At 40.9% G+C, this 15,371-nt stretch overlaps 1 protein-coding gene and 1 long non-coding RNA gene across 4 annotated transcripts in view; one reads left to right on the forward strand and one right to left on the reverse strand.

The window, feature by feature from the left end:
- PICALM (phosphatidylinositol binding clathrin assembly protein) overlaps nucleotides 1-15,371 on the reverse strand; it is a 64,728-nt gene that overhangs the window by 40,850 nt on the left and 8,507 nt on the right. The window lies entirely within an intron of this gene.
- LOC140001383 (uncharacterized) lies at nucleotides 505-5,408 on the forward strand. The gene is made up of 4 exons (XR_011806577.1): nucleotides 505-685; nucleotides 1,365-1,500; nucleotides 4,192-4,370; nucleotides 5,290-5,408. It is a non-coding gene; the product is annotated as an uncharacterized lncRNA (long non-coding RNA).

Raw genomic sequence — 15,371 nt, forward strand, 5'->3', positions numbered from 1 at the left:
ACGTGGGCTGTCAAGATGTGCCTCTGACCCAACTAGAGCTGGAGGAGCAGCTGAGGGAATTATTGGGGGTGATTGGCCTGGAGAAGAGGCTCAGGGGAGACCTTATTGCTCTCTACAGCTACCTGAAAGGAAATAGTGGGGAGCTGGGGCAGCCTCTTCTCATAGTTAACTAGTGATAGGACCAGAGGGAATGGCCTCAAGTTGTGTCAGGGGAGGTTCAGGTTGGAAACGAGGAGACGTTTCTGCTCAGAAAGAGCAGTCAGGCACTGGGACAGGTTGCCCAGGGAGGTGGTGGGGTCACTGTCCCTGGGGGTGTTCAAGGAAAGGTTGGACGTGGTGCTTGGGGACATGATTTAGTGGGTGACACTGGTGGCAGGGGGATGGTTGAACCAGATGATCTTGGAGGGCTTTTCCTACCTTAATGATTCTACATTCCTATGACCTCATCTTGCACAAAGCATCCTCAGAAGACAGAGCCATGAACAACTACTTTGCTTCCCCACATAAAGCAGCCCCAGGTTACCTAGGCAAGTTTTTATGAATTTCTTCGTAGAATCTAGCTCATATTAACTCAGTGAGATTAACAACATTTGGCTTGAAAACAGACTTCACTACCTCCGACCATCAGCTGCAGCAACCTGAACAAGACGACTTGAGGCAAGCCAAAATTACATCACCAGCCACTGTATGTACTCGAGGTATTTCCAGAGGTTTCACTGCACCTCTCATTTTTAATGTTTCTAGGTATTAACATGAAAATATTTCCAAGAATCGGCCCTGCCAGGCCAAAAAGCATGCCCTACACTTCCAGGTACTCCAAAATAGCTCAAGGAACTGTGACAAAAGCTTATTTTGATATCTTCTGCTTTTTCATCTTTGGTATAATGAAAGGTGCTATCTAGAGTTAAACACCAAACGCAAATATGCTTGAACATGCTGAATTATTTTGATCAACAATTACTTGCTCAGTTTCTACATCTATAGCTGATTGAATCTGAAATCATGATTGACTGAAAGACTGAAAGCCCCATGACTACTCTGGTGAAAGAATTCATCAACTGAGCTTGCTTACAACAAGCTCCTACAAAATACCATTTTTAACTTTTTTTTTTTTTAAATCACGTGGAGATAACTTGGGAAGCTACATCTGAACGAGTGATTTATGGAGCAATACTTCCAGGAACAGTTGTGATGAAGGACCTCATTATCCCAGTGTTAATAAGAGAAGTGAAAATATGGCAATACATGCTTTTTTTTTAAAAAAAAAAGATTAGCTAAATTTAGCTTATTTTTTTTTTGGCTTATATTTTTTTTTCTGAATAAGAGTGCTTTGCTCTTCATTGATGTATATGTGTATATTGCAGTTTTATGAAGCTGACTGGGAAACAACCAGGAACCAGGTGCCTCAGCCTTGGAGAGCTGCTCACCCACAGCAGTCAAACCAGCTGCTACTGGGAAAAAAAAAAAAAAAGCAAGTTGCAAGCCCGGCTAGAAATTCAGGTAGTTTGCACTGCAAGAATTGGCCAACTTCTTTATTTTTTAAAAGCCTGTGAGAAAACAAAGCTCCAAAAGTGCGTTTCAGAAGATGAGCAGGTCAGTTGCCTGTTGCTCCTGTTTAAAGGATCCAAGTTTCCTCCTGAAGCCATCCAGTATGCGAGGGGCATCGCCTGGCTGGCGGATTTCCTCTTGCCCCCTAGGTGGTAGTGCTGTGAAGTCTCCGTGTTCCCCTGCACAGCTTCTCACGGGAGTCAAGCTTGTGTTTGACGCTGCCCGCTGGCACAGAAATTGGTGTCACCAGCACAGCATCGCAGCTATGTACGAGATTTAGTACAGAAATGGCCATCTAAACAATGAAAGGGGGAAAAAAAACATCCTGCTGCACATTTTAACATTGAAAACTATTTGATTAAACTATAAACTTTTTAAACCATTTGATTTCTGCCTATCCACCAGAAAAGCAACACACAAAAAGCACCAGTGAGGACCAGTCAAGCACAGGGCATGCTAACACCTGAGCTTACACGTCCAGGATACACACACAGCTTCGGGTCCCATAGGAGGTTCCAATCTCCTCCCATTTCTTCTGTGATCTTCCACAAGCACACACTTAATACAGATGTGCCCAATAACAAGTGCTACAGATGATTAGTTTTCTGATTCTTAATTAAAAGTCCAATAATTTTAAATAGTTTTGAAATTATTGAAGCACCACCCTGGTGATCAAATAGCTCACTTCTTGGTATCATTCTTCTGGGGCAGATGTACGTGTCATACCTGTACTCTACCACAACCCATTGCCAAAGTTTAAAGGTCATTTTGAAGAGATTGCACGCTTTCCAGATAGCATATGCTTCTTTCGTTCAGGTAACTCAGTGACCAGACAAGGAAAGTACAGTGCCAGGAGGGATACACCTATCATCTCCCACGCATTCAAACTTTCACTAAGAATTCTGAACACCCTGCTCTTCCAAAATAGTGAGGATCTCTTATTCTAAAACACAAACCACCACAAGTTGTAGCACCCCAGGGTAGAAAAAGTGAAATTATCCAACTCCATCAAGTTGTCAGGAAGTTCTCTCCTTTGCCTTCGCACTTCATCTTTAAGGGCAGGAGAGCCAAAAGATACTATTTGGATCCATCACCATATAGGAAATTTAAGCACAAGCCAACTATGCATCAGATCAAGTTTATCTAACTCAAACTTACAGCTACAGCCAAAACACATAGCGAAGGCATATATTCATTTTTTAGATATAAAAGGAAATCGAAAACATTCCTTGAATGGATTTAGTGATTATTCCTTTGAAATTATGTCAACATTGAGGAACTGAACAGAACACGATCTATTTAGCATATGGATTAGCCTTCAAACCGAAGAGATAACGCACGGGTGACTGACATTCCACTTGCATGAGGAAATGCTCGTGGCTAATCATTAAAGGCAGAGATTGGGACAATGTCTCTGCTTGAAATAATCCTACCCAAGAGCACTCGTTTGCTTAAGATCAATCTTCCTTTTCACCTCCAGCTGTACCAGAGGATTTTAGTTAAACTCTTGAACTAAAGGTTTGAACAGCTATTGATTAAAGATCCCCACCATGGGAGCAGTTTCTCCCAAAACCAAACATCCAAAGCTAAACCATTTGCATTTTATTAGTTTTTAAAATCATATACAATGGGGAAAATTTTGGTGTCTGTACTTAGCCCAACAGTTAAAACAGCAGAGTACAAACTATAGTTTTATAGGACTTCAGTTCAATTCCCTTCTCTAGCTGTCTAGATTTCCATTTTTACAGCTCCCAGGTTATAACCCTTGCTGCTGTGCTGAGCTCTCGTTTTCTTATGTTAATATTTTTCACTCTAGGCAAATATTTGATCACTGGAAAAGAGTAAGAAATGTGAAACGTTCCATCAGTTGGTCATCAATCTTAAATGTGATGCAAATGCTGAATATGAGCAGTTATGAAATGGTTTCACAGCTAGGGAATTACAGAGGGCTGGACGAGAATCTCAGCAGAGATGTGACTCCTCCCTTCTGACCATGCACAGCATCGCAGCAGCTAACGGTGTCAACTTTCTAGGAATTTGGTGAAAGAAATCAGAAGTCAGCAAGCTTGCCTTAAAATGGTCTCTAATCTGGAATGACCGGATTTATGCTGTTACTAAGTATGCCACTAGACAAAAAAATATTTCCTTTGATTGTGTTAAGAATACAGCTAAAGCAAGCACTAGTGGTGGTGTAAAATTTATCTTCTATTATTTCTAAACAAATGTTGTATGTTTTGGATTAACACTGCCAGTCCCCTCAGAACAGCTAACATTATCTACAAATATATATATATCCACGTTGATTTTAAATATCCCCATCACAGGCTCTGGCAGGGTGCACAAGCCTGCCAGATCTTTCCTTTCCAGAAGGACATTATGCAGTAGAGAAAATTGAGGGGAAAAAAAAAACAAATGCAGACTGCAGGTACATTAAGGTAGCATTTTGCAGCAAATTTCAAATGAAGTAGAAACCAAATTCAGCCACACAGCATCAATAGTTTCCGTAAGTCAGTTTTTATTTTGTCACTTCCTGATCTAAAACTTTCCTTTTAACCCAAGTTTTCACACTTTGTGCAACATTTAATGTAAGACTTCAATTTCTTCACCTCCTATATTTTTTCTAGTTGCTTTGTTTTCTTCAAGTTTCCGTAACAGATCATCGTGCTACCTTGAACAGAAGGTGAGTCAAGATGGCCCCTCGATTTCAAACATCCAGTCCGAAGTATCAACAAGAGTCACTGTCATCAGGGGCTGCTGCTGATAATAACTATTTTGGATCATCGAGGTGTTTTTTAGCTCATCTTGACAAGCTGATTATGAAGGTAAACAATCACTTCCATAGTTCTTAAAGTTCATTCCAATTTTATGCAGGTACAAAAAAATATTTCCCCAAAATTAAGACAAAATGAATAAACAAACTTGAAAAGGCTTCACAAATACATACCAGTTTGCCCGAACACATCATGAATCCCAGCAGAACCCCTCAAAAACAGAACATTTAGCACATACTATTCTTCAATATTTAAACACTAGAGGATTTAACAGTGCCATAAAAGGATTCTGGACACTTATAGAACACTGGAAACCAGAAATACTAAAGTAAGAACAAAATATGGAGGTCGGCTGATCATTAAGATCTCCTTTGACAGGGTAACAGTTGTGCTGACAGCAAACTCTGCACATTCCAATCTGTCTTAAACCCAGACAATTTAATGTATACATATGGTAAATTTCTAACTCATTTCCCAACTCTTCCATAGCTGATGCCCTTACTTAGTTACAGGAAACAGGGTTAGAAAGTTGCTGGATGTAAATAAATAATTCTCATCAGATAACCAATTTGTCTAAAAGCAATAATCAAAGTAGCTCTTCTGAATGAGAATTAATTCAAGCATGCCATTCTGACAATTCTTTGAAATTGATTTCTTCCTCAACGAGATACATTTGGTAAAAGCAAATGAAGCCTGTGCCAAAACAAGGAAACCCCAAATGACACACTTAAGTGGTCAAGAGAGGAAGAATGAGCCAGTGAGAGAGATTGTTATCTGCCAGAAGGATATTCTATAATCCAGTGTCTTTAATAACTGAGTGAATTCCTCATTTTCACAATTACCAGAAAATATCTGCATTTGCAGTTGAAAACAAACTATTCCGTAAACTGCATTTTTTCTCAACTTAGTTATGGTTCTTCTTTTCCCCGCTATTCTGAATTAATATACTTGTACCAAACTTCTTTACTAGATGGAGTTTTCTACAGCAGACCTTCCAGTGCCTTCATCCAAGTCCCCTCAAGAGCTGGTTAAGGAAATCTAGATGATACATTTCTCCTAACAACAAAAATTCCAGCTGATGACTCTTCTTCTGCACATCATGTGTTTCTAAGAGCTAGATACGCTGACTCAGGAAACAATCTGTGGAAAAGTTAAAGAAATCTGAGAAGAATGACTCTTCTGGGCTTTCCACACTTACAAGGAGCGTGATTAATCTTATTCATATTAGATAAGCAAAATAAAAAAAGGCAGAAGGCAAGTCTAATATAATGTAGAATAACTTGTTCTACAGCCAACAATTTCTATTTTCATTTCATCAAGTTGTATCTTGCCTTTTTTTTTTTTCCCCTCTTTCCAGTTCAAATAGAACTAAACTATTCCCTCTCTAACTAAAACTGTAATTTTCATCTGCAATTCTTGGAAACTGTTTTTTGGAAACTGTTTTGTGTTTCTATCAGGAAGCCTGCGAACTCAGCATTACTGCCTCAGTATCTGTAACAGTCCAGATTTACTCCTATGGCAGGTCTTGGACTAACCTTTACTTCTTGTGTTTGAGCACTGCAAAAGCTGCCCAAGATACTTTGTGTGAAAGTGGAGTAGAGTAGGAGCAGGTTCAGCTGGGTAATTGCTTCCACCAGGACTTCTGAGAAAGATCAGGAGCTTCTACCAGCAAACAAGCATCAATAGATAAAATACAGGAAACAGCTTAAAAAACACTAGGTAAGTCACACTAAAAAAAAAGAGGGAAACTTTTCCCATTAATTCCCATGTACAGGGAGGTTGCGAATTACCATTTTAATCTGATATTTCTTATGTTTTTGTAAAGTTCCCCACAGTTACAAACACTGGAAATGGCAAGCCCGACTGAAGACCTACCAGAATATTGCTTCCTCTATCAATTCTTACCTTTAGACTTACTGAACATCCCGTCACATTACCAAGGCTCACACCAAAACACTGCTTCAGCCACACATGTAAATACAATTGTCTAGCTTCAGGTTTTTTTGTCTCATTAATTGAGAAGCAGTTACAGGCACAATTACACATGATTAACTGTACCATGATGGCACATAAACAAGCTAGAGCAATTTAGAAACTGAATATACCAACACCATGATTCTTCCCTGCTCATCTAACCGGATACATTTCTCCTAGAAAAAACAACATCGATTTTAAGCTGTTCCATTTATCCTGCAAGCATCATCACATTACACTTTTGGACGAGAGATGCTGCTGGTATTCTTTCAAATTCAACCAGAACTACCTGAATCGCCAGAGCATTAGAGCACAATAAAGGAAACAAGTTACACATCATTAGGCTCAGAGAGTTGAAAAGTAACCCAAGTTGGGCAGCACCTCCAGAGGTCATCCACACCAACCCCCCCCACAAAAAAGCAGGTCCATTTTGACCAGTTTTATGACTCCACCCCTCTTTTTTTTACACGAGGAAAAGGCAATCAAGCTCATCCTAAGCAGTCTTCAAATTAATAGATCCAGCTGAGGTGGCTGCTGCTGCAAGGCAACTCACTCCTCCGCTTCCCCTGCATCACTACCCTGCAAGTGAAGCACAAGCCACAGCTTGATTTACCTAGATCTCAATCCAAGATTAACACCTCATGTAAGTTAAAGGTTTTTTTTTGGGGGGAACACAAAACAATTTCATAGCAACAGGTTAAGTTACACACAGTAGAAAAACCAACAGGGAAGCAGGGGTGAGATTTAAAGTACATTTTGCTTCTGACTCCCTTACCTCACTACCCTTTACATCACTTCACACACTAGCTTCTTTATTTACAAAGCCCCTCATAACCTAGCCTATGACACCAACAAGGGCTGGAAAGTACCTCTGTTAACACACGATTTCCCTTATTCACCCAAGGGACAGTTATCCACAGGATATTTCACGGGACAGCTCTCTGACCTGGAACAGTGGTCCCATTCCTGTCTGTACCTGCAAGCCAGGCAAAGCAATGCTAAGAAAATGGACGACAGAGAATAGCAAGTATTTTCCTTCCAGTGCTTCCTAACTTTCCAGTTATCTTCTTCCTAACTATCCAACCTAACCAGCTGAACTCTTAATTCTCTCCAATTTCACTTTTCCCCTCCAAAATATAGTGCCCCAAACGGTGTACAGCTCCCCAACTGAAGCTTCACAACACCAAAACATAAAGGAAAGCTTCTTGCCCCATACTACACCCCTCTAGGGTCACCCACTTTTACTGCAGCCTAACATTGGTGCTTTACAATGAAAGTGAAAAGAGCCAAAGCCTTTCATAGTGCTCCAGCACTGTCAGATAACCCTTATTTTATACTCAACCTTGACTTCTTCTTCACCCATTTAGGACTCTGTACTTGCAAGCATTTGTGGAGTACTGCTACGATTCCTCAGCATAACTTTGCCTTCTAATCTTGTCCTGAAGAGCAGCTGCAACAACGCCACCGCATACTGTATGCCAACATACCACTTAGAAGTATCATCTAGCACAAAAGAAACACGTAAGGACATATTCTCCTCTTTAAATGTCTTCCAACTTGATGGCAAACTACACTGTTGTTCCTCAGACATGCAGAAAAACATTGTCAAAAACCACTCTTGTTACGTGTACCCATCGAGAACAATTTTTCTAACAGGAAAGAACTAAGAGTCTATGGGAAAAATCAATAAATTATGTAAAAGGTAATGGTCACCTTCCTGTAATCAATTTTCCAGGTCCTGTCCCTACAATCCCTTTTTGTCTGCTGTTCGCAGGTACTCAAAGTTTCATAGAGAAAGCTGCCAAAGATTTCTGAGATTACTTGAGCTGGAATCAAGAAGTTTGTTTCAGGGGATGTTTACCAGGTCCTGCTAATCTGAATTCAACTAGCTTAAGTATTCCTTAACATGGCTGTGGGTAGGGATCTCTGGAGTGGATGTGCGTACTGACAAAATGTTACTTCAGATGAAGAACCATTAGTGATAAGACATTTTTCCACAAAAACTGTTCTGATGGCATAAACTACATCTCTGTGAGGGATTTTTGGTGGTGTCCAACATGGTCTTGGGTACTTCCAGGGATGGGGCATCCACAATTTCTCTGGGCAGCCTGTGCCAGGGCCTCACCACCCTCTGAGTGAAGGATTTACTCCTAACATCTGGTCTAAATCACCCCTCTTTTAGTTTAAAACCATTTCCCCTTGTCGTGTCACTGTCTGCCCAAGCAAAAAGACACCCTCCATCCTTTCTATAAGCCCCCTTTAAGTACTGAAAAGCTGCAATGAGCTCACCCCAGAGCCTTCTCTTCTCCAGCCTGCACAGCCCCAGCTCTCTCAGCCTTCTTCAGACGAGAGGTGCTCCAGTCCTCCAAATAAACATCCCAGATCTGCTAAAACAACTGAACACTTTTGCTCCATGTTCAATTGCGACAGTACCTCTTAAAAGCATTTTATCACAAAATTAGTCCTAAATAACTATTGGTTTCCCCTGCCAAACACCAACACATTATTCCCACTGAAAGCATTCGTAAACTTAGAGCCTTGATCCTATCTTTACAAAAATGTGTAATAATGAGCTTGCGGAACATATTTTAAAGGTGATTCTTGATTACAAGATGAAAACTGTCTGCATCTGCCAGCTCACATGACAACTGCCGCATAAGCAGAACGCTCAAACCCAGCATTTAACCCAAGGTCATCTTTAAACCAAGGAAGAAAAAAATATATTCTTGCGCAGTGATCACATGCACAGTTTTAATGGAGAATAAAATTATGAAGTTATTTGTTCAATGCTGAGGTGGTATTTTCAGAGGGCTGAACTGCAGTTGAGGATGCGCCCAGTTCTTTAGGCTCCCATAAGGTAGCCACCTGCTTTCTAGTGTCCTACTGTTTGAGGATACATTAGGTCTGCCATCAGAGGAGTTCTTTTGGATGGGCAGGCTTTGATTCTGAGTAACAGCCATCCACCTCAATACTGGAATATTAAGTGTACACTACAAAATTTACAGTGTGGACAGTTATACAGTGGTTGGAGGGAAGTGGATTGGAGCTGGAACACTCCTATCTTCCTGAAGACCAATTACTTTGAGCACTGTATAGCTTTAACTACTTCCATCTCCTACTGGTAACAGGGAGCTATTCCAAGCCGGCAGACTTTATACACCCAAGTTCATCCTGCAGTTTACCGTAAGGTGCTCAGAGAGGGCAGGACTTTACATTGACAGCATGCCCTTACCTGGTAGCGTGCTATCAGCAGTACACCACTGGAGTCCAACCTACGGGGCCAGAGAAACCGTTTTGTACACAGAAGACACACAGCAGGGAAAAAAAGTCCTCACCATGCAGTGCTTCTGCAGCAAGAAGGTAGGATTTAAATATACCTACTGTTTCCTCTGATATTTATGACTCCCGTAATCCTACATTAGAGGAAAGCACACAGAACTCACCTGACTTAGAGCCCAGACACATTTTGTCAGTAAACACCTCCTCCAGCAGTGTTTCTAAGCTTTAAGGATTTTTTTTTTTTTTATATATACAAAGCATTCACACAATTGCAGTTTTGGTGGGTTTTGCTGCAATTTAGGTGTTTGGCTACCTTCCGCATCGTTTTGTTCTGAAGGATGCACCAGGAAACAGTTCTGTAGTGACGATACACCATTGTTTTCTAGCATAGTGTAACTTAAACCACTGAATGCCAGCCTGATTTCCTACCACATCTCATTGAAGTGATTTTCAAGCCATAAAATTCTCCCTTTATTTCAGAACCAACCATTCTCATGCAATTAACTTGTTTTTCTTCGTTTTGAAAAGTGTTGCATCCTTTAATTAATTTAATAGGCAAAACCAAAGATGAGAAATAATCAAAGCCATCTGATCTGAGGCTTTCCTCCTTCAATACTTGTCTCATTTCATGGCCTCAAAAGCCTGATTTGCTCCAGCAGAGTCGTTTGGGATCTCTCTCATTCTCCTCCCATTCTTAGAACAGACTTTGGAAATTGGATTTCCTTCTAAACAGAATCTAATTCAGAATATCCCATTTCACCTACATGCCTTTGAGACAAAAAGAAACACACATCTGAGTGAAAGGAGCCATGCCCTGCGTTGGCCTGCCTCCATCAGTGCTGAAGCTGCAGATTGAGATGCACAGATCCACCTCCCGATAGCAGAAAGGTTCAGCCTCACCGTGACCTTTCTCTACATCAAAATCTCCCTGTTTCTGGGAAGCACTCGTCCACAGCACATCCTCCCAGACTAGATGATGCCTGCAGAACACCAAGTAGTAGCATACCGATGTCCTCAGCAAAGCAGTAATTACACAGCCAAGTAAATTCAGTGTAATTAAAGCTGTGCATTGTAATTGTACAAATATTTCAATGCACGATAGGATGTCTTTCTTGGCAGCTGTCATCCTCTACAGAGTCCCCAACAGTAAAGAAAGGGTTGTCCAGTTAATTACTAGGGGGAAAAAACAACAAAGCAAACCTCAGACACGATTTTGAGCAAACATGTCTGCTTCTGTCAAGAGTTCATACTAGTTTGTTGCACTAAATAAGCTGGACTATCAGGAGACTCCGATGGTGCAGCACCATCTATTTAGGGCCGTTTGGCACTGCAGAGTATCAGTTAAATGATGCTCTTAACCACTATTAGTGAAACAACAAGAGGCAAATGAACATAATCCATACCAGTGGTCTGTATGTGCTACCAAATCAAGCTCCAGAGCTCAGGACCAATTTTTCCATGTCTTTAAGGAACTTTATCACGGATTGCATCAACCAAGACCACACTTCTGAAAACCTACTGAGGAAAGACACTGCAGCAGAGCTGTTCAATGTGACAAGCGTTATGAAGAACACACAGAAGTGTTCTATACACGAAGAGCAATACTCTTCATGTACCAACCTCGCAGTTGAACACGCTCTCTGCTGTAGAAATGCCAAAATGGCTTTAGGTAATTTGGGTTCATTTGAACACTGGAAGCACCAGCAGCTGAAAACTTACTGAGCCACCACAAACTTACCGAAGTGGGTGCATTTTCTGTAAGAAACAAAAGCAAGTCAAAGCTATTTAGAAATGTTCTTATTAGTCCTGCTTATTACAAGACCATGCTACACGTTTTTCCTTATAAATAGCACGACTCTTGGAGCAGAACTGCTGAGATGTTCGGCTTCAGCCCAGACTCTCGCTATGAATAAACTTCACACACGTTGTGCCACCCTCCAGATATGCTCCTTTTCCTATTTTAGGTGCAAAGTCTGTATATCCTACTTTTCTGTCGCTCTCACAAAGTACCTACGGCATGCCTCCATGGTGCCCACCTCACTGGCTTAGCTGTTGAAACAGACCTTAAGGGGTCTCGATGAAATCCACAGCTCCAAGTTAAGCACCCCGCAGTGACTCCTCATTAATAGTTTGTAAAAAAAAAAAAAAAAAGGACAGAAGCATCTCGTCAAATGCACTCTATTTTTTCTAATGGATATTTGATTAACAGAACTCAGTTGATGACTGAGGAGGAAAGCAATTTCAATTATTTGCCAATCACATAATCCTTTTCCTAAAGGAAAAGTTCTGACAGCTGATTTCATGTGAACATGCAAAGCTGCTAATAATCAAACTTCAAATATTTGTCCTTCAATGAAAACCAAACACCGAGCTTCAATTTGCTGATGACAAAGCTGGGGGGAGTGGCTGACCTACCAGAGGGACACGCTGATCCAGAGGAACCTCATCAAGCTGGCAGGAACCTTGTGAGGTTCATCAAGAAGTACAGAGCAGGGTCTTGCCCCTAGGGAAGAACAGCCCCAGGCCATCCTGGGAGCCACCTGGCTGGGCAGCAGCTCTCAGAAAAAGTGCCTGGGGGTCCTGGTGGGCACCGGGCTGAATGTGAGCCAGCAATGCTGCTAAGAAGGCCACAGGAGGTTCGGTCTGGACCTCAGGAAGCACTTCTGTGCTGGGTGGGTGATGGAGCATGACTGTGAGGTGGCACAGAGAGGTTGTGCAACTCCTCCTTGGAGAAAGGATCTTCAGGACTCCAAAGCCAACCTGGATGCAGTGCTGGGCAGCCTGCTCTGGGTGTCCCTGCTCGAACAGGAGCTGGACCAGGTGGACAGAGAAGAAAAATAGTGAAGAAAACTAGTTGGCTTCATAACAAAGCATGGGGACCAAGAGGATAGCATGAAGCCTGAAATGACTTCTAGACGTGAAATTAAGGAATAGTTTGCCTTCCTTCTATTCCTTGTTCTTTCCCCTCAGTCTCACAAGTGATTTCTTCATGTGAAAGGCCATCTACATACCAGTTCTGTATGTATGCCTTCTGTCTACACTCCTAAGAGGGACTAATCTTCAGTACTGCCATCAGGAATAGGATAAAAATACTTAAAACGTGTACCTGCTCCTTGCATGTCAAGGTATTTGGTGACTTGTGCTACATTCTAGCAATTGTCTATTGGTTAAAATAAGTCTCTACTATCCAAATTACCTATTTCATTTTTAAGCAGCTAAAATTCAAGACATTCAGATCCAGAGGAGTTCTTGCAGCCATTTTAACACAAGCTCCAGCAATTCTACAGCACGTTTCACACTTTGCACATAAAGGAGGTGAACTCATTAAATGAGATTTACCATTGACAGCCACTTTCATACCTTTATTCTTGGGCAGTGCATGATCAGTTTTTGACATGAATTGTTAAGCTGAATGGAGTACGGCAGTTTAAAAGAAAAAAGTCACCTCTCCCCCCATCAATGCACATGTATCTTCATAAAACTGTTTCAAATGAAACTCATGTACTCTAAGTGCCCAGCTCTCCTCTGAAGAGAGGCAGTCAAGGAAAGGAGCAGATAAAATCCTTCAGTCTTTTAATAGAAATGTTGGAAATGCCTGCCTAATTTAGCTTTTACTTCCTTCTTCAATTTAGACTAACATCTCCCATGAGGTATGTGGAGCTCCCTGAGCAAACAAAACTCATTTTGGCTCATCCCAGCACAGCTTCAATGCACATTTAAATAGCACCATTCTACAAGGATGCAACAGCTAAAAGATCAAAACCATCCTTTAAAGCCCATGCCGAAGCTCTTCAGAGTAAAATCACAAAATATATTGTGATATAGGTCAGGGTGGAGCAAAAATAGTTTCAATTGAGACCACAGAATAAAAGTGAAATTGTGTTTTTCTAGCAGTGTACACTAAGCTGTACCGATTTCAATAGATAAAGCAAGGGCCCATACAAAGGGGAGCCCTGCTACAATAGCAGTGTTATATTTGGGCTCCATAAAACCAGACCAGTTCTGCCTTTATCCCCGAATTTCAGAGATTTTTCATGAGCACTTTATTAATGATCATGTGGTTATCGAGTTTCACAGAGTTTCAGAGCAAACCTGGAGCTCCAAACCCTCTAAGCTTGAAACCAGAGCAGTAACGGAAGTTGTAAAGTGAAAGAATTCCTCCGGATCCCACAGCTTCCAGACGGGAATTTCTGTATTTACCGTGCACAGAGACGAGTCCGGGTCACAAACAGCCCCTAATATAAACTAAAGCCAAGAGTAGAAGTAAATACCATCTGCCTTTTGGTCCTCAGTAAAAGGGGAGATGACTTCAGATGTCCTATCTTTAAAACAGAGCTGTTTTCTGAAGAAAAGCTCTAATAACGAAATAGCTGGTTAGTTATTTCATCTGCTTCAAAGTAAGAGTCACACTTTGGTTAGAACCTCAGAGGACTAAAAGGACATGGGGCCATAGTGAAACTAGGTGTTATGGTGCCTTGTGTGTGCCCTGCTACATACCAAGAGGCTGAACACATTCCTATCTACAAAGGCTCCTCATTAACAGTTGTTTTTTTTATAAAAAGGACAAAAGCACCTCCTCAAACGCATTCCTTTATACTTACAGATAATGACATCTGAAGAAAGTCTCCTTGTAAAATAGCAGAGTGTAAACAAAAAGTAAAAAAAGCAACAAAACAGAAGAATCAACCCCTAAGAAATGTAAGCTTCAAGTTCATAACAATGCCATTCCCAGCATCCCAAGTTCAATTAAGCACGCTGTTCCCTGGCATCTGAGCACAAACACAAAGGCTTCTCTGGATTTCCATCTGCTTACATGCCAAATTAAGCACTGAAACAAACTGCACATATTCCATATTTTTAATGCAAAGTAATCTGCTAGGAAACTGCGTTAGCTTTAATTACGTTTGATAGGCTTAATGACGGTGGTGTTTGTGGCAAAGCATTTTGACTGATCAGATCTGGAAGGAAGTTTCAGCTAGTTCCCTATTAACCATCCAGAACTTGAAAAAAAAGTCTGTGTTCAGCCATCATTTTTCCACAAAGCCCAACGCAGTGTGCTAGTCCTGTGCTTCCAACAGCTTACAGCTGGCAGTTGTGCATCTTGAGCTTTTCCATCAGACAGCTAATCAAAAGCAGCAGCTTACGACGCGTTTCATAGCCTCGTTAGAAACAACTACAGCCCAGTCATGCAAAAGTGCTCATATTTGGTTTCCATCGACTTTTCTTTCATTGCTATGATTAAAATCCTCCTCACATACTTTTGATGCTCTAGATTTCATTCTGCAATGTTGTACAGTGACGCTCCTGGCTGAAATGCAAGCACTCTGGGGAGAAATAGCTCCTAGTGATTTTAACAGAGACTAGTGATATAGTAGACACAATTTTATTGAAGGTTAATAAATTCAGATACAGTAATTTGAATAAAAACAGCTAAGTAGAACATATCTGTGTCAATGAAAGCAAGGCAACATGGAGTGTTACCCTAAGAAGTAATTCAAAATTAAAAACATACCTATGGATTCCAGAACGTGTCTAAACAGTAAACAAACTTTGCTTGTCAAGAGAAAAAGAGAACACAAAGATATTGTTCAGAACGGCATTTTTTCCTGACTGCAACTATTATGATTTTAGCAGTGCTACTTTTAGTTCATGAGTAAACATTAACTGCAGGTAAAATAGCCCAAAGCATGCAAACTGACATCATCACTATTATGTGAATATTAAATGTAAATATTCCTTGTAAGACAGGAGAAAAGGGCAAGGCATTTCATGAGGAAGCTAGACTGAATAGGCTGAATT

Source organism: Anas platyrhynchos, chromosome 1 (assembly GCF_047663525.1).
Source record: "Anas platyrhynchos isolate ZD024472 breed Pekin duck chromosome 1, IASCAAS_PekinDuck_T2T, whole genome shotgun sequence".
Taxonomy (NCBI): Eukaryota; Metazoa; Chordata; class Aves; order Anseriformes; family Anatidae; genus Anas; species Anas platyrhynchos.